We start from the raw sequence: 21,670 nt of genomic DNA, 5'->3' as shown, positions 1-21,670 counted from the left end.
TGAAAACCGCACAAAAACTCAACCTCACCTACAACGAGGACAAGTGCGTTTTCAACACCATGCGCCTCTGCATACTAGGCAGCGTGGTGGAGAATGGGGAAATCGGACCAGACCCCGACCGATTGCGCCCCCTACGGGAGCTGCCCCTGCCCAACACTCCCAAAGCCCTGAAAAGGTGCCTGGGGTTATTCTCGTATTATGCCCAATGGGTCCCTAACTACTCCGATAAAGCCCGCCCCCTCTTGAAAGCATCCTCTTTCCCGCTCTCTGCTGAGGCCCATGCTGCCTTCAAAAGCATTAAGCAGGATATTGAGCGGGCCACGCTACAGGCAGTGGACGAGAACACTCCCTTTCAAGTGGAAAGTGATGCGTCTGACTTTGCCTTGGCGGCCACCCTCAACCAGGCGGGGCGGCCCGTAGCTTTCTTCTCGAGGACCCTCCAGGGGCCCGAGATCAGACACTCCTCCGTGGAAAAGGAGGCCCAAGCCATCGTGGAGGCAGTGCGCCACTGCCTAGCCGGCAAACGCTTCACCCTACTTACCGACCAGCGGTCGGTAGCGTTTATGTTCAATAATAAACAGAGGGGGAAGATTAAAAATGATAAGATTCTTAGGTGGCGGATCGAGCTCTCCACCTTCGAGTACGACATCATATACCGGCCGGGGGCCCTTAACGAATCCCCTGACGCCCTCTCACGAGGGATGTGTGCCAACGCCACCGGGGATCGGCTACAGACCCTCCACAACGACCTCTGCCACCCAGGGGTCACACGGCTGTTCCACTTCATAAAGTCCCGCAACTTACCCGACTCGATTGAGGAAGTTCGGTCCCTGACCGGGAACTGCCGCACTTGCGCTGAGTGCAAGCCTCGGTTCTACCGCCCTGATAGAGCCCACCTAATCAAAGCTACACGGCCCTTTGAGCGGCTTAGCTTAGATTTCAAGGGCAGTCAACCTAACTCTAAGGACCAAGGGTCTCCCTATCTCCCACTGGCAGGAAGTCCTCCCAGATGTGCTCCACTCAATACGGTCACTATTGTGTACCGCCACTAATGCCACGCCTCATGAGCTAATGTTTGTGTTTCCCCGGAAATCCACCTCAGACGTATCCATACCGTCATGGCTCTCCACCCCAGGTCCGGTACTTTTGCGGAAGTATGTGAGGGGCCACAAGACGGACCCTCTCATGGAGCCAGTGCACCTGCTCCACGCCAACCCACAATATGCGTATGTCCGGCACGCCGACGGACGGGAGGACACTGTGTCCATAAAAGACCTCGCCCCAGCCAGTAACAACAGCAACAACGACAACGACTACAACAACAACAGCAACAACGACAACAACCACAACAACTATTACCCACCCACTCCACCCACTATTCTTTCATCACCCCCGGAAGAACACCAGCCAACGGTACCCCCACCACCTACTCCTTCAACAACCCCGGTGGCACCCCCGGCAGAGACCCAGGAGGTCACCCGGGACACCCAGCCGGCACCCGCGGCACCGCAACCGTTACGTCGGTCACAGAGGACCATCACACCCCCGGACAGACTAAATTTGTAGAAGGGGTGAATGTGATGAAATATGTAATTCATCAGACTCTGTATTTAACTACATATATTGTATTGCCTGCTCCGGTGTTTTACCTTGTATTGTATATAGTGCACCGCCCCCTTTCTCCCCATTGGGTGTGTCGGCTCCGCCCATACCGGGCCCTACTTAAGACAAGCCCAGGCTTGTCTTGCAGCAGAACAGCAGAATGCTAGGTGAAGCTAGGTGAAGACACAGGCATCTTTCTTTGCTAATAAAAGCCTTGTTTTATCCAGTTAACTTTGAGCCTTGAAGTTATTGAGGCGCATCAGAGAGACTGGAAGAGAGAGAGACAGGGAGGGAGAGAGAGACTGGGGAGAGAGACTGTGGGGGAGAGAGAGAAAGAGAGACTTGGGGACAGGGAGAGTGGGGGAGAGAGAGACGGGGGGGAGAGAGACAGGGGAGAGAAAGAGAGACTGGGGAGAGAGAGAGAGAGAGACTGGGGGACAGGGAGAGAGAGAGTGGGAGAGAGAGAGACCAGGCGGAGAGAGAGAGACAGAGGGAGAGAGACTGGGGGAGAGAGAGACTGGGGGAGAGAGGGAGAGACTGGGGGAGAGGGAGAGAGACTGGGGAGAGAGAGAGACTGGGGAGAGAGAGAGAGAGAGAGAGGGGGAGACTGGGGAGAGAGAGAGAGAGAGAGAGAGAGACTGGGGGAGAGGGAGAGAGACTGGGGAGAGAGAGAGACTGGGGAGAGAGAGAGAGAGAGAGAGAGAGAGACTGGGGAGAGAGAGAGAGAGAGAGACTGGGGGAGAGGGAGAGAGATAGAGAGAGACAGAGCCTGGGGGTGGGTTGAGAGTGGGAGAAACTAGGAGAGAGGGAGAGACTTGGCTGGGATAAAGAGAGAACCTGGGGGAGAGAGAGAGAGAGAGAGACTGAAGGAGAGAGAGAGAGACAGAGACTGGGGGAGAGAGAGAGAGACTGAGGGAGAGAGAGAAACAGAGGGAGAGAGACTGGGGGAGAGAGAGACGGGGGAGAGACAGACAGACTGGGGAGAGAGAGATTGGGGGGAGAGAGAGAGACTGGGGAGAGAGAGAGAGACTGGGGGGAGAGAGAGAGACTGGGGGGAGAGACGAGGGAGAGAGAGAGAGAGACAGGGTAGAGAGAGAAACTGGGTGAGAGAGAGAAAGAGACGGAGAGCGAGAGACTGGGGAGTGAGACTGGGGGCGAGAGAGAGAGAGAGAGAATGAGAGAGAGAGTGACGGGGAAGAGAGAGAGAGACGGGAGGGAGAAAGACTGGGGAGAGAGAGAGAGAGAGAGACTGGGGAGAGAGAGGGAAATATGGGAGAGAGGGCGAGAGAGAGACTGGGCGAGAGAGAGAGAGACTGGGGAGAGAGAGAGACTGGGGATAGAAAGGGAGAGACTGGGAGAGAGGGAGAGTAAGAAACTGGGGGAGTGAGAGTCTGGGGGAGAGAGACAGGGAGAAAGACTGGGAGAGAGAGAGCGAGACGGGGTGGGAGAGCGAGAAAGACAGGGTGGGAGAGAGAGGGAGACGAGGGTGGGAGAGAGAATGAGACAGTGGGGTGTGAGAGAGAGATGGTGGGGAGCGAGAGAGAGACGGTGAGAGAGAGAGGGAGAGAGAGACTGGGGGAGAGAAAGAGACTGGGGAGTGGGAGGGAGAGAGAGAGACTGGGGGTGAGAAATTCTGTAAAAGTATCCTCCGGACTCAAAGGAAAACCGTAAACAATGCATGCAGGGCAGAACTAGGCCAATATCCATTAATAATCACTATCCAAAAAAGAGCCACCAAATTTTGGAAACACCTAGAAATGAGCAACCCCCAATGCTATCATTACGAAGCCCTGAAATGCCAAGAGAGGACCATAAAGAAGAATACCGTCAGTCAACTAGTCCTGGGACTCAGTGAAGTAACTACTAACACTACTAACAATAACCAGCCCCAGGACAGTGACAGCGTAACACAAAGAATTCGACCCAACACAATCGTCGCTAAGCAAAAGGAAAAATATCTGTCATATTGGGCAGAAACAACAAAAACCCAAAGCAAACTCAATTGCTACTTGGCCCTAAACAGACAATACAACATGGCTGATTACCTGACCATGGTAAAGGATAGCCAACTGAGAAAAACTTTGACAATGTACAGACTTAGTGAACATAACCTGGCGATCGAAAAAGGTAGACACAGACAGACCCAGCTACCAAGAGAGGACAGGATATGCTCTCACTGCAGTCAGGGAGTGGTGGAGACAGAGATGCACTTCCTCACAGCTTGTAGAAAATATCAGGGCATAAGGGAGAATTTCTACCCAAAATTCACAAAAATATGCCCGGAATTCAGAAATTTGAATGACGACCAAAAACTCCCATACCTACTAGGGGAAGAGAGAAATTGCATAACACTAGCGGCACACTATGTTACAGCTTGCCATAAACAGAGGGACAACCACTAAATATGAGAAAAGAGTATATATAAATTATATGAAAGTATATATTTATACACTCAGGGATATATCTGTTTATACACTGTATGGATAGATCTGTATTTTTGTGAACAAACATGAATGTTTTCCGATGCTTTGGCAACATAAGATGTAACTTGTCATGCCAATAAAGCGATTTGAATTGAATTGAATTGAATTGAATTGAGAGAGGGATGGGGAGACTGGAGAGAGAGACTGGGGGGAGACACTGGGGGAGAGAGAGAGAGACTGGGGGAGAGAGTGGGAGAGATTGGGGTGAGAGAGAGAGGGAATGACTGAGAGAGAGGGTGAGAGAGAGACTGGGGAGAGAGAGAGAATGACTGGGAGAGAGGGTAAGAGAGAGACTGAGGGGAGAGAGTGAGAGAGACTGGGGGAGAGAGAGAGAGACTGGGGGAGAGAGAGAGAGATTGAGGGGGGGAGAGAGAGACGGGGAGAGAGAGAGAGAGACTGGGGGAGAGAGTGGGAGAGACTGGGGGAGAGAGAGAGAGAGCGAGACTGGGAGGAGAGAGAGAGACTGGGGGAGAGAGAGAGAGAGAGAGAGACACCGGGGGGAGAGACAGACAGGGGAGAGAGAGAGACTGGGGGAGAGAGAAAGAGTGACAGGGGAGAGAGCGAGACTGGGAGAGAGAGAGACAGGGAGGGAGAGAGAGACTGGGGGAGAGAGAGAGACTAGGGGAAGAGAGACAGGGGAGAGAGAGAGAGACTGGGGAGAGAGAGAGAGGGAGAGAGATAGAGAGAGACAGAGCCTGGGGGTGGGGGGAGAGTGGGAGAGACTACGAGAGAGGGAGAGACTGGGAGGAGGGAGAGGGAGAGACTTGGCTGGGATAAAGAGAGAACCTGGGGGAGAGAGAGAGAGAGAGAGAGAGAGAGAGAGAGAGACTGAAGGAGAGAGAGAGACAGAGCCTGGGGGTGGGGGGAGAGTGGGAGAGACTAGGAGAGAGGGAGAGACTGGGAGGAGGGAGAAGGAGAGACTGGGCTGGAAGAAAGATCCTCACACCAGCATGCCTGGACCTGGACAGTCGGGAAGCGGACGCTTCCACCAAGTTTGCTCACTGGCTCACGTGCTTCGAGACATTCCTGACTGCCTCCACTGCGGTCGAAACGGATGCGGACAAACTGTCTGTCCTGTTCTCCAAGGTGAACCACCAAGTGTACTCAGTCATCCGGGACGCGACCTCGTACACAGCCGCCCTCCAGCTCCTCAAGACCCAGTACACGCGCCCTGTGAACGAAGTATATGCTAGGCACCTTCTGGGGAGTCGCAAGCAACAACCTGGGGAATCGACTGAGGAATACCTCCAAGCACTGTCCGTGCTTGGCCGGGCCTGTGGGTGTAAGGCGGTAACGCCCACTAAGTACACGGAGGAACTGATCCGGGATGCCTTCATAGCAGGCCACAGGTCCAACTACACCCGACAGCGACTGCTGGAGCAGAGTGACCTCACCCTCGACAAAGCCTCCGACATCGCACTAACGCTGGACGCAGCCTTCCGGGGCATGGATGCCTACTCCTCTGCACCGTGGACGCCGCGGGGAACGACAACCTGGGACACGGTAGGACAGCCCCATAGCACCGTGCCACCCCAGCCACAGCCCAACAACGGCCCAACTACCGCAGCAGTGTCCCAAAGCCAGACAGCAGTATCCCAAGGCCAGAAATGCTACTTCTGTGGCCAGGCCAAACACCCCAGAGCGCGCTGCCCGGCGAAGAATGCGACCTGCTCGGGCTGCGGGAAAAAGGGACACTACGCCAGCGTCTGCAAGGCCAAAGCCACCCCGAACGCCAGCAGCGCCGCGTGTGGGCCGTGCGAGCCGCCATCTTGGGCAACCCCAGCCATGTGCGAACCACCGCAGCAGCAGCCATCTTGGACGACTCCAGCCACATGGGAATCATGGACACCGCCATCTTGGACACCAGCCGGGACGCAGCAGACCGCCAACCCCCCCCCATCTGATACTCGCAGCAACACACCGACCCCTACGCTGGCCTCTGTGACGCTGGACCAAACGAGACCGCACCAGCTAGCTCGGTCCAAAATGGACGTTAAGGTAAACGGCCATGCAATAAACTGCCTTTTTGACTCCGGGAGCACAGAGAGCTTCATCCACCCCGACACGGTGCGGCGTTGCTCTCTCCCAGTCCTGCCTGCGCACCAGCGGATTTCTATGGCCTCCGAGTCCCAATCAGCGGACATTGGCGGCTACTGCGTGGTGACACTAGTAGTAGACGGGACTGTGTTCAATAATTTTAAACTCCTGGTCCTGCCCGACCTCTGCGCTGCCGTTCTACTGGGGTTGGATTTCCAGTGCCACCTCAAAAGCGTTACGATGGCGTACGGTGGCCCCCTCCCCCCACTCACAGTCCGCAGCCAGCAGCCTCCAAATTGCCCGCCGCGCACCAGATGCAACCTCTCCACACTCAGAGTCCCACCCCCCCCACTGTTTGCTAACCTCACCCCCGACTGTAAGCCCATCGCCACAAAGAGCAGGCGATACAGTGCCGGGGACAGGGTTTTCATCAAAACCGAAGTGGAACGGCTCCTGAAGGAGGGGATTATTGAGGGCAGCTCCAGCCCCTGGCGAGCCCAGGTTGTGGTCGTTAAGACCGGCGAGAAACAACGCCTGGTCATCGACTACAGCCAAACAATAAACCGCTACACCCTGCTGGACGCCTACCCACTCCCCCGCATAGCTGACATGGTCAACCAGATCGCGCAGTACCGCGTCTTTTCGACCATTGACCTGAAATCAGCGTACCACCAGCTCCCCATCAGCCCTGAAGACCGCCAGTATACTGCTTTTGAGGCAAACGGCCGCCTCTATCACTTCCTTAGGGTTCCCTTCGGCGTTACCAACGGGGTCTCCGTCTTCCAAAGGGAGATGGACCGGATGGTCGATCAAAACGAGCTGCAGGCCACTTTCCCTTACCTAGATAATGTGACCATCTGCGGCCATGACTTGCAGGACCATGACGCAAACCTCGAGAAATTCCTCCGCACCGCCCAACTCCTGAACCTGACATATAACAAGGAGAAGTGCATATTCCGCACAGACCGCCTCGCCATCCTTGGCTGTGTTGTAGAACACGGGGTCATCGGTCCCGACCCGGACCGGATGCGTCCCCTTATGGAACTCCCACTGCCCCACTGCCTAAAAGCTCTGAAGAGGTGCCTAGGGTTTTTTTCCTACTACGCTCAGTGGGTCCCCTACTATGCAGACAAAGCCCGTCCGCTGATCAAGTCCACCTCTTTTCCCGTGACGGCAGAGGCCCGCTTAGCCTTCCACCGTATCAAGGAAGACATTGCCAAAGCCACCATGCACGCAGTGGACGAATCCATCCCCTTCCAGGTGGAAAGCGATGCGTCCGACTTCGCTCTGGCCGCCACCCTTAATCAGGCGGGGAGACCTGTGGCATTCTTCTCATGAACCCTCCAGGGCCCAGAGACCAGACACTCCGCAGTCGAGAAGGAGGCCCAGGCTATCGTGGAGGCTGTGCGTCATTGGAGGCACTACCTGGCCGGAAAACGATTTACCCTGCTCACTGACCAGCGTTCAGTTGCTTTTATGTTCAACAACAAGCAGAGGGGCAAAATCAAAAATGACAAGATCTTGAGGTGGAGAATCGAACTTTCCACCTACAATTACGAGATCTTGTACCGGCCTGGGAAGCTCAATGAACCCCCAGATGCCCTATCGCGTGGCACCTGCGCCAGCGCGCAGATCGATAGGCTGAGGGCCCTCCACAATGACCTCTGCCACCCGGGGGTCACCAGGTTCTTCCACTTCATCAAGGCCCGCAACCTGCCTTACTCCATCGAGGAGGTCAGGACCATGACCAAGAACTGCCAAGTCTGCGCTGAGTGCAAACCGCACTTTTATAGACCAGACAGAGCCCACCTGATAAAAGCCACTCGCCCTTTCGAACGCCTGAGCGTCGATTTCAAAGGGCCTCTCCCCTCCTCCGACCGCAATGTGTACTTCCTCAACATCATTGACGAGTACTCCCGGTTCCCGTTCGCTATCCCCTGCCCGGACATGACCAGTGCCACGGTCATTAAATCTCTGAACAGCCTCTTCACCCTGTTCGGTTTCCCCAGCTATATCCATAGCGACCGGGGCTCATCGTTTATGAGCGACGAACTCCGCCAGTACCTGCTCGCTAGGGGTATAGCCACAAGCAGGACCACCAGTTACAACCCCCGGGGGAACGGACAGGTGGAAAGAGAGAATGCAACTGTTTGGAAGGCCGCCCTACTAGCCTTAAAGTCTAGGGGCCTTCCGACCTCCCGCTGGCAGGAGGTGCTCCCCGATGCGCTCCACTCGATTCGGTCACTTCTCTGCACTGCCACCAATGCCACCCCTCACGAGAAAATGTTTGTCTTCCCAAGGAAGTCCACATCGGGGACATCGCTACCGCCATGGCTGACGTCCCCAGGGCCGGTACTACTGAGAAGACACGTGAGGGCCAATAAAACGGACCCCCTGGTCGAGAGGGTCGACCTCCTCCACGCCAACCCCCAGTACGCTTACATTGCGTACCCGGACGGGCGGGAGGACACAGTCTCCATACGAGACCTCGCACCCTCGGGGACCGCTGTAACCCACTACCCATTACCACCCCCCCCCACGACCCGATATCCAACCCCAGCAGCCGGCACGCCTGAGCCCGTCACCCACGAGGACTACACTCCAGGGCCCCAGCCTACACGGGACGCGACGCCGGAAGCTCCACCACCCCTGCCGTCGCCACGTCGATCACAGCGGCAGACAAGACCTCCGGAGAGACTCCAATACACGAACTTTTAAATACACTTCACCCCGCCGGACTCATTTTTAAACTATTACAGCATCAGGGAGCTTCAGCATAGCAGTGAATGCACTAAAAGAAAAAGCCCGAAGAGCCCTATATGCAATAAAAAGAAAATTCTACAACATCCAAATCCCAATCAAAATCTGGCTCAAAATTTTTGACAGCATAATCCTGCCCATTGCACTGTACGGTAGTGAAGTATGGGGCCCGCTAAATCACCAAAGCTACACTAAATGGGAAAAACACACAATAGAAGCCCTACATGCAGAATTCTGCCGAAGCATCCTTCGCACCCAAAGAAAAACGCCAACAAATGCATGCAGAGCCGAACTAGGCAGATACCCACTGATAATAAACATCCAAAAACGAGCACTAAACTTCCTAAATCACCTCAAATCTAGCTCCCCAGACACCCTTCATTTCAAAGCCTTTCAGACCCAAGAGCTAAACCCAGAAAAGAGTCCCCTGAGTCAGCTGCTACTGAAACTAAGTACTCAGCCGGACCCTGACCAGCCCCAGACCAACACAGCCGTCCAAACACCAATCCGAGTGAACCAAATCATTAAACAATGCAAAGAAACCTACCTGGAACATTGGAACAAAATAACCGAAAACCAAAGCAGATTAGAATGTTACCGGGCCCTAAAAAGAGAATATAAACTGGCAGACTACCTCACGACCATCAGAGACACAAAACAGAGACAGACCCTCACCAGGTACAGACTAAGCGACCACCAACTGGAAATTGAAAAAGGCAGATACAAGAAATCCTGGCAGCCTAGAGAGAATAGAATATGCGATCAATGTCTGGCTGGCGAGGTTGAAACAGAAATGCATTTCCTCCTAAAATGCGAAAAATTCAACACATCAAGAAACATATTATTCAACAAGCTAAGCCAAACAACCCCAGATTTCAAGGAATTGGATGATCTGTCAAAATTGAGATTAGTCCTAGGAGAAGGAGACAGACCATACCTTGGGGCTAAATATGTAACAACATGTCACAACCTGAGGACTGTTTAAAAGTAAGACTGTTTAAAATTAATATTGAACGTACCAAATGAAGTAGAAAGACTGTTTAAAATTAATATTGTTTAAAAGTAATATTGTATATACCCAACAAATGTCAAATCGATTGACACCTACAGAATGTTGGAAAACTGTACCTTTTTGCTATGTAAGCTTTGGCAATATGGTTCTCTGTAAACTTTCATGCCAATAAAGCATTTGAACTGAACTGAACTGAGAGAGATAGAGAGAGTGAGAGACTGAAGGAGAGAGAGAGACAGAGACCGGGGGAGAGAGAAAGAGAGACTGAGGCAGAGAGAGACAGGGAGAGAGAGAGAGAGACTGGGGGGAGAGAGAGACTGGGGGAGAGACGAGGGAGAGAGACTGGGAGAGAGAGAGACGGAGAGCGAGAGAGAGAGAGAGAGACTGGGGAGTGAGACTGGGGGAGAGAGAGAGAGAGACGGGGGACAGGGAGAGAGAGAATGGGGGAGAGAGAGAGAGAGACCGGGGGAGAGAGAGAGACAGAGGAGGGAGAGAGACTGGGGGAGAGAGAGGGAGAGATGGGAGAGAGAGAGCAAGAGAGAGAGAGACTGGGGGAGAGAGAGAGAGACTGGGGAGAGAGACAGAGAGAGAGACTGGGAGAGAGGGAGAGACTGGGAGAAGGGAGAGCGAGAGCCTGGGCTGGGAGAAAGGGAGAGAGAGAGAGAGAGACAGACAGACAGACAGACAGAGACTGGGGGGGAGAGAGACAGACTGAGAGAGAGAGAGAGACAGAGGGAGAGAGTTGCCATGGGACCTGTCTCAATGCTGACGTCATGAAAGGCAGAAGCCTTTTCATATTCAAACTTGAGATTTGGGTGTTGTGTCTGTGTGGTAAACCACTTTTATCGTTCACTATCGTTACACTATAGTTATCACTGTTATATTGTTATCACTGTTCTCACTGTTGTATCACTATACGAGGTCGCCTCTTGTCGCGCTGTTATACCTGGGCTGACCACCTCCGACTCCGCCCATGGCTCCACCTACCTGCCCAGGTATAAAGGTAGTCGACTGGCTGTATTCCTCCTTGTTGGACCCGATCACCCACGAGGGTGGGCTCTGTTATTTAGTCAATAAAAACCTTTAGTTACGTTCCTAACTCGTCGCTTTTTATTGGACGAATTGATAGGTATATCAGTCTGTGTATAATAAGACACAGACTGCAGGAGAAACGGTAGAACAGGTGTTTACTGAATGAGGGTTACTCTAGAACTAACTATACAGATCACTGCTCAGGGTTTATATACAGGTGTGGTCACTGCCGGTACTACAGTATACAGGAGCTGTAAAAAGTAGTTCTCTCCCTTAAAGGTACATACATTACAATTCCTCCCCTTTTAGATTAACAGTACCATAACACTCATTTAACAATTAAATATCAAACTAATTACAATTAACACTTTTAACATGCAACATTAGCTGAAAATAGTCTATTTATAAATTCAGGCCTAGAAATTCAGTGGGTTGCGCCAGCCGCTAACGCCATAAAAGGGCTATATTTCCGGCGCTAGACACTTAGCGCCTGAACGCAGTCCGATCTGCGCCGACACCCAAATTCAGTTGACATTTAGCGCCGGCGCAAAGTGTTTGTGCCCGCTCAGGTGCGCGCGCAGCTTATGACGTCATATCGTCGCGCAACGCTGTTTGTGCGCCCCAAACCGGAAATTCAGTGGCGCCCGCCCAATGTGGACGTGGCGCTGCTAAGAACTGTGAGGTGGAACGCAAAAGAGGCCCTGTGGGCCTCGGGGAGCGCAAATTAAAGGGCACTTACACTGACCTATAAAGCCCAGCCATTTTGCTGCAATGACTTTACTGCTTTGGATTTCTGGACAGAGACCAAGGGACAGAGGTTACAGATTTGGGACAACATAGGAGAGGTATTTTTGGCTTCTGGCCAGTGCTTTGACATTTGATTCATTGTGATTTATCTGTTCTCAACTTTATTATGGGGGCTGTATGGGGGGCCAACCCTCAGTTGCAGCATTATGTGCGAAGGGCTCGCAGACGCTGTGAGAGAGGGCCAGCCATGCCTAGACGCAGAGGGGCCATCAGGCGTCGGCAACGTAGGCCTTACCCACTCAGGCAATACCGGCAGCAGGTGTCCTATCTCACCATGACTGCGGCGCATTGTGTGAAGAGGCTGCGCTTCAGAAGGGAGGTGGTTGCAGAGATCTGCCAGCTGCTTCACACAGATCTGCGTCCACAGCTGATGTGCAGGACGTCTCTCTCGGTGGAAGTGAAGGTCTTGGTGGCTCTGAACTTTTATGCAAGCGGCTCCTTCCAAGCCGCTGCTGCGGACATAGCGAACATCTCCCAGTTCGCCGCGCATCGCTGCATCCGGCAGGTCACCGATGCACTTTACGTGAGGAGACATCAATTCATCTCCTTCCCCATGACCCGACAGAGGCAGGAGCAGCGTGCAGTCGGATTTGGCAGGATCGCGGGCTTCCCCATGGTGCAGGGTGCCATTGACTGCACGCATGTGGCTATGCGGGCACCTATCCACAATGCCGAGGATTACCGCAACCGGAAGGGCTACCATTCCCTAAATGTACAGCTGGTGTGTGACCACAGGCAGCGCATCCTAGCTGTCAATGCCCGCTTCCCAGGAAGCAGCCACGATGCATTTATCCTGCGCCAGACTACTGTGGCTGACATGTTCGAGGCACAGCCTCCACCAAGGGGATGGCTTATCGGGGACAAGGGCTACCCTTTGTGTACATGGCTCATGACCCCGCTCCGCGCGCCCAGGACCCCAGCGGAGGAGGCATACAACGAAAGCCATCAAGCCACAAGGAACATCATCGAGCAAACGATAGGCGTCCTCAAGCAACGGTTCCGCTGCCTGGATCGTTCCGGAGGATCTCTTCAGTATTCGCCGGATAGAGTCTCCCAGTTCGTCGTCGTGTGCTGCATGCTGCACAACCTGGCTATCCGCAGGACTCAGGCACTGCCACCTGGCATTGCACCACCACCTCAGGAGGACGAGCAGGAGGAGGAGGAGGACCAGCCCAGGAGGGAGCGACAAGGGCCAAGGGCCGTCCACCGGGGGCTTATTGATTGACACTTCTAGGCCCCCTGTCAGGGAATGGCCTGTGGCAATGAACGCACCTGAGGCAGCCGCTCCGCAAGCCCTCAGCCGGTTAACGCAACAACCACTTCAAACATGACACCTGGACATGCTGAATAAATCAAAAGCTTTATTTCACAAACTCAGGGCCCTTCCCACATGAAACAGAAAAACAGACAAGACCCCCAAAAAAGTCAAAAACATCTGTCACTCCCAAAACCTGGGGAGGACTAACAAAACTTGCCCATCCAAAAGGCCTTCAACAGCGGCCTTACAAAAATAAGCCCCCCCCCCCCACAACAGAGACACCCCCATGAAAACAAAAAATGCCTTGATCCTCGGCCTTAACAAAATAATGCCCCCCACAACACAAGCCCCCCAATATAAAAGAAACCGCTCTCACCACACTCTAATGGGTGTGCCGAGAGGGCGAGTCCTTAGACAGGCTTCTCCGGCCCCTGGCCGACCTGCTGCTCCGCCTCAACCTGGGCCCTGCGGGTGTGGCGAGGCTGGGGGAAGGCTCATGAGGGCCACAAAGCGTGTCGCCAGATGCCCTTGGGGGTCGGCCTAGACGAGGCCTGGCCCGGGAGGGGCCAGCTGCTGACTGCTGTGGCTGGGCAGCATCAGTCTTAGCAGCAGCTCGTCGCACCTTGGCTGGGGGAGTGGCAGTGTCGGCAGCACCATTGGGGGTAAGCTGGCTGATGGCAGGTGCGCGCTGCTCGCCAGAGACACTGGCACTCGGCCGGGCTGGCAGTGTAGCAAGCGCAGCAATCTGGGGGAGGCCAGACCGCTGTGCTGCAGCAGGGCGGCGGGTGCCATGGCGATGCCTCCGTGCCACAGCGAGTGTGGCAGAAGTGAGTGCCCGAACTGCCCTGGTATGTGCCCACATCAGCTCTGCCAGTGTGTGGACGGCACCACTCATCTCGCGAGTCGCGTCCTGCGCTGCCGCCAGTTGCTGCACACCCGCGTCCTGCGCTGCCGCGAGTTGCTGCACACCCCTGTTGTGCGCTGCGGCCAGTTGCTGGACACCCCTGTCGTGCGCTGCCGTGAGTTGTTCGAACCCCCTGGCCTGTGATTCCCCGAAAGCCACCACACTCTGAGCCAGGGACTCAATGGCGTGAGGCATCTGTTCGACCACCCCCATGAACTCTTGGTGGCGCCGCTCAGACGCCGCCGACATCTCATCGAGGACGCGCACCTCCTGGGCGAGGACCGTGTCCGGACTGGAGGGTGGACTCTCCCTCCGGGGAGAAGGCCGCCGAGCTGGCCGACCCTTCCCGCGTGCGTCGACCCCACTTGGGCCAGGTTCTGCCCTCCCCTCCAACACCTCCCCCCTCTGGGCAGAAGGCCGGCGTGCTGCCGGAGCCTTCCCGCGTGCGTCCACCCTACTGGGGCCAGCTTCGGCCCTCCCCTCCAACACCTCCCCCTGGCTCTCCTGCAGGCCAGACGTCTCCCCTCCATTGCCATCCCCTGGCGCGGAGGAGGGTTCCCCCGATGTGCCGCCTTCCTCCTGGTCCTCGACGTCCTCCTCCTCCAAGGGCCTGGCTCTCTGCGCTTCAGGGACCACCTCCTCCTCACCAGCTGAAAGCAGGAAGGCACAAGAGTAGCTTTAGAGTGAGGACAGGCCGTCAGCGAGGGAGGCCTGAGTGGTGCATTATGCGCATTTGTCGGTCAATGGGAAAGGATGTAGATCTGAAGCGCGAGGGCAACGAGAGAGGTGCAACCGGTCATGTCCTTACCAGTGGGTACCAGTACAGGGTCCGCCTCGCCGATCGCGACAGGGCCAGTCACCCGGCCACGCATGAGTCGTGCCACGCTCTCCTCCAGATCAGTGAGCTCCTGGTACTCGGGACGGCCTCCACCAGTGACAGCCTGGCTCCTTACATTGCTCGCCAGCTTGGCCTGCAAGAGAAAGGACGGCCTCTAAGTACAGTGTGGTGCCCTGTCGCTGTGTGCACTGCCTCCCATGGTGGAATAGCTTGGCCAGTGTGGTGCCCTGTCGCTGGGTGCACTGCCTCCCATGGTGGAATAGCTTGGCCAGTGTGGTGCCCTGTTGCTGGGTGCACTGCCTCCCATGGTCGAATAGCTTGGCCAGTGTGTTAAGTGCAGAAAGTGCTATTAATGAACATGCAAGTGCCATTGCTGCGGGAGGAGGGCTGCCCATTAGGCCTTTGAGGTCCCTTTGCCCATAATGTGAGGTGCACATGCAAGGATGAGGGGGACACTGGAAAGGGTACTCACCTTCACCATCCGAGTGAGGTCGTTGAACTTCTTGCGGCATTGGTCCGCACTCCTGGGGACATCACAGGTGGATGACACCCTGCGGGCGATTTTGCCCCAGGCTCTCCTGTACTGGCTCCTGGGAGCCTTCCTGCCACTGTCCAGGCACAGGATCTCTCTTCTCTTCTCCACACCATGAATGAGCACACTCAGAGCATGCTCTGAGAAGCGCTGCGCTCGCTCACGGGCCCTCTCCATTGCTCCAGGCGCTATTTTGGCACACCAGTAGTGCTGAGGCCTAGCTGCAGGGCTCCAGTATGCAGGGCGTGGCAGCAGTCAAAGTTGACCCTTCCCCCTTTAAGAGCTGGCCGGCGTCAGGGTGTCTGCTGTCAATCAAAACATGACCGCACCTGCGCTGCGCCCGGCTTCGGCGTTATTAGGCCGCATCGCCGGCTTAGCGCCGGAACACAGCATTTCAACGCCAGTTTCAGCGCTCGGCCAAACTTAGGGCCAACTCTACTGAATTTCGGCGATGTGGCCTACACTTTCCGGCGGCCGCTAACTTTAGCGAGCGCCCGACTTTAGCGCCCCAAAAGTGTCCAGACCGAATTTCTAGGCCTCAGTCTTTGGGGAGGCTTCCTGATTCTTTCTGGATAACGCCTTTCCCGAGTGTCTCGCTCTTGGTGCAGAGGCGATTCTAGCACCCTGTCGTCAGTTGATTCATCAGCTTCCAATGCTATTGTTTCTGAGGTAGATGCGACCTGCACGTCGGGTTCCTCACCAGGTACGTATGGCCGAGACATGGGGTTGACTCGTTCCTGTGACTCTAGGATCTGGTCAGCATGGTGTCTCACAATGTTCTCTCAACATCCACTGTGTACATTAGTGGCCCCTGCCGTGTGCATATCGTTCCTGGTTGCCATTTCTCTGTTCGGTAGTCGCGGGCCAAGACTAGTTGCCCTACATTGAAGCTCCTTGTCGGCTTCTCATTGATGTGCTGGAATTGCTTACTCTCAACATCTCTTCGTGCATTTGGTCTGAGCAAATCCAGACGAGATCTCAACCTTCGGTTAAAGAACATCATGGCCGGGGCCTGGTTGGTGACTGCATGTGTCGCATTTCTGTAAGCTAACAGGAAATTGTCCACCTTATGCTGCAGTGGAATGTCGTCATCGCACATGGCCTTTACTGCTTCTTTAAAGGTTTGTACGAACCTCTCAGCCAATCCATTTGTGGCTGGATGATACGTGGCGGATGTGTAATGCCTTACCCCATTCCTTTTCATAAATCTTCGAAACTCTTTGGACACAAACTGTGGTCCGTTATCAGAGCAAATCTGCTCTGGCAAGCCGTTCCTGGCAAAAATGGTCCGTAGGACTGCAATAGTTTTCTCCGTGGTGGTGGAGGACATTTTGATCACCTCAAGCCATTTCGAGTGCGCATCCACGGCTATTAAGAACATTGAGTCCACGAATGGACCAGCAAAATCAATATGCACCCGTTGCCATGGAGATGAGGGCCACTCCCATGGGTGTAGAGGGGCATGTGGTGGTGCATTTTGGACCTTCTGGCATCCTGAGCAGCTCTTTGTCAGGTCCTCGATTTGCTGATCGATCCCCGGCCACCACACATAAGCCCTAGCAAGGCTTTTCATTTTCACCCCTCCCAGATGACCTTCGTGAAGCTCATTGAGCACTCTCTCCCTTAACTTGGGTGGAATTACCACTCGGGATCCACACATCAAGGTCCCCTGGCATACTGACAGCTGTTCTCTTCTGGATGAGAATGCTGGCAACAGTGAGTCACCATGTGCTGGCCATCCCTTCACCGTCAAATCATATACCTGAGACAGTGTCGGGTCATTTCGGGTCTCCTTCTCTATACCAGCGTTAGTTACTGGCAAGCATTCAATTATAGTCGAATGAAATATTTCGACAGGATCCACTGCTGGTGCTTCCTCCGCAGTAGGCAGTGGCAGGCGTGATAGCCATCTTTGTAGCCGTTGCGCAGTCATCACCGGAACGCCCTTCTTTGGATTAAAGATGGAGACAAGTGGTTGGTGGTCAGTCAGCAAGGTGAACTTCTGCCCGTGCAGATAGTGATTGAACTTTTTCACTCCCCACACTAGGCTGAGGGCCTCCCTGTCAATCTGGGCGTAGTCACGCTCGGCTGAGGTTAGTGACCGAGACGCAAAGGCTACTGGCCTTGCCGAGCCGTCCGGGAATTTATGCGACAGCACTGCTCCAATGCCATAGGGTGATGCATCACACGCCAACCGAATTGGCAATGCTGGGTTGAAATGAGCCAACACCTCTTTTGATGTGATCAATGCTTTGCTCTTCTGGAAAGCTCGTTTACATTCGTCACTCCAATTCCATGGTAACCCCGTTTGCAGTAGGGTGTTCAGTGGGTGTAGTACTGTAGACAAATTCGGCAAGAACTTATGGTAGTAGTTCACCAGCCCGAGGAACGACCTCAGTTGTGACACATTTTCCGGTGCTGGAGCCTTGACTACTGCCTCAATCTTTTCAGGGGACTTATGTAACCCCTCTTTATCAATAACGTGGCCACAATACGAGATCTGCTTCTGGAAAAACTCGCATTTGTGGCGATTAGCTCGGAGCCCATATTCCTTCAATCTAGTGAGCACCTGCTCCAGGTTGGCGAGGTGATCACTGTCATTTTCGCCCGTGACCAGGATGTCGTCCAAATAACACTGGGTCCCTGGAATCCCTTGCAGGACTTGTTCCATTGCCCTTTGCCAAATAGCCGGAGCTGATGCTACCCCGAACACCAGCCGGTTGTATTGGTAGAGACCTTTATGAGTGTTGATCGTGAGGTACTGTATCGAGGCTTCTTCTACCTCCATTTGCAGGTACGCCTGGGCCAGATCAATCTTAGTGAAGCGTTTCCCTCCAGATAGCGAGGCGAAAATATCTTCAATCCGCGGAAGCGGATATTGTACAGTGTGAAGGACTGGGTTCACTGTCACCTTAAAGTCCCCCCAGATGCGAACCTTCTTTGGTTCCCCAGGCGTATTACTCAACGACCTCTTCATTACAGGAACGATGGGTGTAGCCCACTCGCTCCAGTCCACTTTGGACAGTACACCTGAATGTTCCAAACCTTCCAGCTCTGCTTCGACAGCTGGGCGGATCGCATAAGGTACCGGTCTGGCCTTAAAAAACTTTGGCTTGCATTTTCCTCTATTTTGATCCCGCTGTTATGCCTTTTAGTGTTCCGAGTCCCTGCTGGAACACTTCTTGTGCGTCAGTTAGCATTTTTGACAGTCGTCCAGGTGTGACGTCGTCATCCTTTTTGGCATCTACAGTCAGTGCTTGTATGGAATGCCAATCTAGCTGTATCTTCCGGATCCATTCACGTCCTAGTAGTGGTGGTCCTCCATTTGGCAATACATATAGGTCAATTTTTGGTGTTTCCTTGCCGTTATATATAATGTTCACCCTTATTTTTCCTTTGGGGTAGACTTTTTGCCCCGTGTACGTCTTCAAGACAATCTTTGTATCCCTCAAGGGTATATGTGAGAATAGCCGCTTGTAGTCCCTTCGGTTTATGACTGTTACGGCTGATCCTGTGTCCAATTCCATTTTCACTTGGACTCCTGCTATCTTGAGCGTGACCCAGATAGTTTGGTGATCCTCCGTTTTGATCACATTATGTAGTTTCAGACAACCCAGCTCCTTGCTTCCGGAGTCTGTATCACTTTTCTGTTCGTCTGAACTACTCTCCGTCACCTTATGTACCTTCTTGTACTTCTCCTGTGGAAATTTCTTGTTGCTGGTTTTCTTTCCCGACCTGCAGACTCTTGCTATATGTCCTACTTTTCCACACTGTCTGCACACTTTGTCCTTGAACCAACAATCATTATGGTCGTGTGTTGTTCTGCCGCAGCGGTAGCACTTCACTGTTCCGTATGACATTTCATTTGTGCCATATTCTTGCGGTCTCCGTTGTATCTCTGCAGCGCCCCGTGCTGCTGCTTTGTGTGATACTGCAATGCTGAAAGCCTTGTCCAGCGTAAGATCCTTTTCTGATAGAAGCCGTTTCTGGGTTCCGTCACTTTGAAGCCCACACGCAAACTTGTCCCTTAAAGTATCTGCTAGTCCCGTTCCAAACTGGCAGTGTTTCGATAGCTTGCGCAGTTCCGTTAAATACTCAGCATTACTGTCATCTTTATGCTGGTTCCTTTTGTGAAACTTAAATCTTTCTGCTATCAGCAGCGTGTGGGGTTTAAGTGGTCCTGTAGGATTGACACTATGTTTTCAAAATCCTTTTCAACTGGCTTCTCTGGGGTTACTAGGTTTCGTAGTAAGCCATACGTTTTTGCACCCATTGAATTCAACAATACCAGCGCTTTCTTCTCATCTGGCACTTCATTCGCCTTGCAGTATACTTCTATGCGTTCGATATATGTCGTCCAATCTTCGACTTCATTGTCGAACGCTGTGATACTGCCACTCTTCGGCATTTTTGGGTGTGGTTAGACTGGCTTAAAATGGCGTCTCCCGCGCTTTCCTTTCTTCCCCACTGCGGCTTAAAATGGCGTCTCCCACGCTGCTGCCAACGCCGCTCTCGGCGGTCCTCATGGCAAATGGCGACGCCCTGTGGGTTTCGTGCGCTGCTCCTGCGCTGCTGCCAATGCCGCTCTCTGCGGTCCTCGTGGCAATGGCAGCACCTCGCGTTTTCCTGCGCGCCTCTCTCCCCCATTGACGCTGCTCAGCCCTTGAACACCGGCTGCGCTCTGCGTGTTTTCCTGCGCGCCTCTCTCCCCCATTGACGCTGCTCGGCCCTTGAACACCGGCTGCGCTCTGCTCTCTCTCGTCTCTCTCCCCGTTGATGCCGCTCGGCCCTGAACACCGGCTGCGCCCTGTGCGCTCTGCCCTCTCTCTCTCCCCCATCGACGCTGCTCGGCCTTTTTCTGTGCCGCTCGGTCGGCTCTAGCCGCCGCTGTCCGGGAAGAGTCTGCGCAGTGCCTGTTGCCAGCCTGTTTCGCTGGACCACCGTGACTGGAAAGCCAAGCCTGGCTCTCGACAGCCTCCCCTGCGATGCTCAAATCTGCGCTGGATGACTGGGCGGTTGCCCGTGGTCAACGCCCGTGCTTCGGGACTCGACCTCCTTCTACTGTTCTCCAGGAGCGAATCCCTCGGAGGTGATGCAGAGTTGCAGGTAGGTTCGAATCTGCTCATCGCCAATGTCTCTGTGTATAAGACACAGACTGCAGGAGAAACGGTACAACAGGTGTTTACTGAATGAGGGTTACTCTAGAACTAATTGTGCAGATCACTATTCAGGGTTTATATACAGGTGTGGTCACTGCCGGTACTACAGTATACAGGAGCTGTAAAAAGTAGTTCTCTCCCTTAAAGGTACATACATTACATTGGGGAAAACCACCCTTTGCCCATGGAGCCGGGATGTCTGGATGGACAATAAGGTTTGGAGGCCAAAAGTAACACTGGACTCTTTCAATGAATGAGCAGTCAAGAACTTAACAAACAGATAGCAGTTTGAGTATTGTTCATCTGCAATAATGGCCTAACATTGTTTTCTTCAAGATGACCAATCCAGGACAAGAGACATCACCAGGTAAACCAACTAGCATCTCGACCATGGTAACCAGGAATCGCCCAGCAGGTTTTGTGTATTGCACGAGGTATAAACTTGCTGAACTTTGGGGATGCAGGGCTTTTTGGTTGCTTTTTGGCTGTTGCTTGCCTGCTTTTCTCTACCATCTATAACAGGGGTTCTCCGCGTATCTACGCGTCCGCCAACTCTCCAGGAACGCCCGAAGTGAGCGCCTCGCTGTACCGCCTGAACGTAACTCCCTAGGCCTCATCGCATGCCTCTGTTAGGCACAGTTTTGCCTCTGGAGTCGAACGGACCCGGGACCACGTGAATCAACGTCAAGGGCTGGTAATTATATCCAGCATACACCTCTAGAAATCCCGAGGACCGTCCGCGTGTTTTGCTGCTGAGGAACTGCAAGTGTCCAAGACGCAGGCTAGCATGGGTGTATGTGTGTGAGGAGGCTTCCAAGTGTGGGTTCTGACCAAACCGGGAGAGGGGTTTCGTTAGAAGGGTTTTTCCATTATCTAGGTTTAGATTCTGGGAAGGGGTTGGTTCAGCGTAACCAACAGGGTGGGTATTTTCGTCTAAAGTTATAAGCTAGTGTCCACGGTCAGAAACTCGTTCTGCTGTAAGCGAGAGGAGTAGGGATTGTCGTTTTTGTGAGTGTAAAAAAAGGAATCGATCTTTGACCAACCTGAACCGTTTCGTTTTGTCTGAATCATTTATAATCTATCCATAGTAACTCCTTGGGTCCGAACTTGGGGGTTGTGGGGTTTGTGGTTTGCGGTATAATTTGGAAGACCAACCGGGTGGCATCCGGTCACAGCCGGGTTACACAGTAATCCCACTGGGGATGCTGCACACCGGGCATAGGAGAAGACCTATCTGGCCTTGGTC

The sequence above is a fragment of the Somniosus microcephalus genome, chromosome 3, assembly GCF_052327205.1.
Source record: "Somniosus microcephalus isolate GS21.2 chromosome 3, FLI_Smic_1.0, whole genome shotgun sequence".
Classification (NCBI taxonomy): Eukaryota; Metazoa; Chordata; class Chondrichthyes; order Squaliformes; family Somniosidae; genus Somniosus; species Somniosus microcephalus.
Note: the sequence above shows the minus strand (reverse complement) of the source record.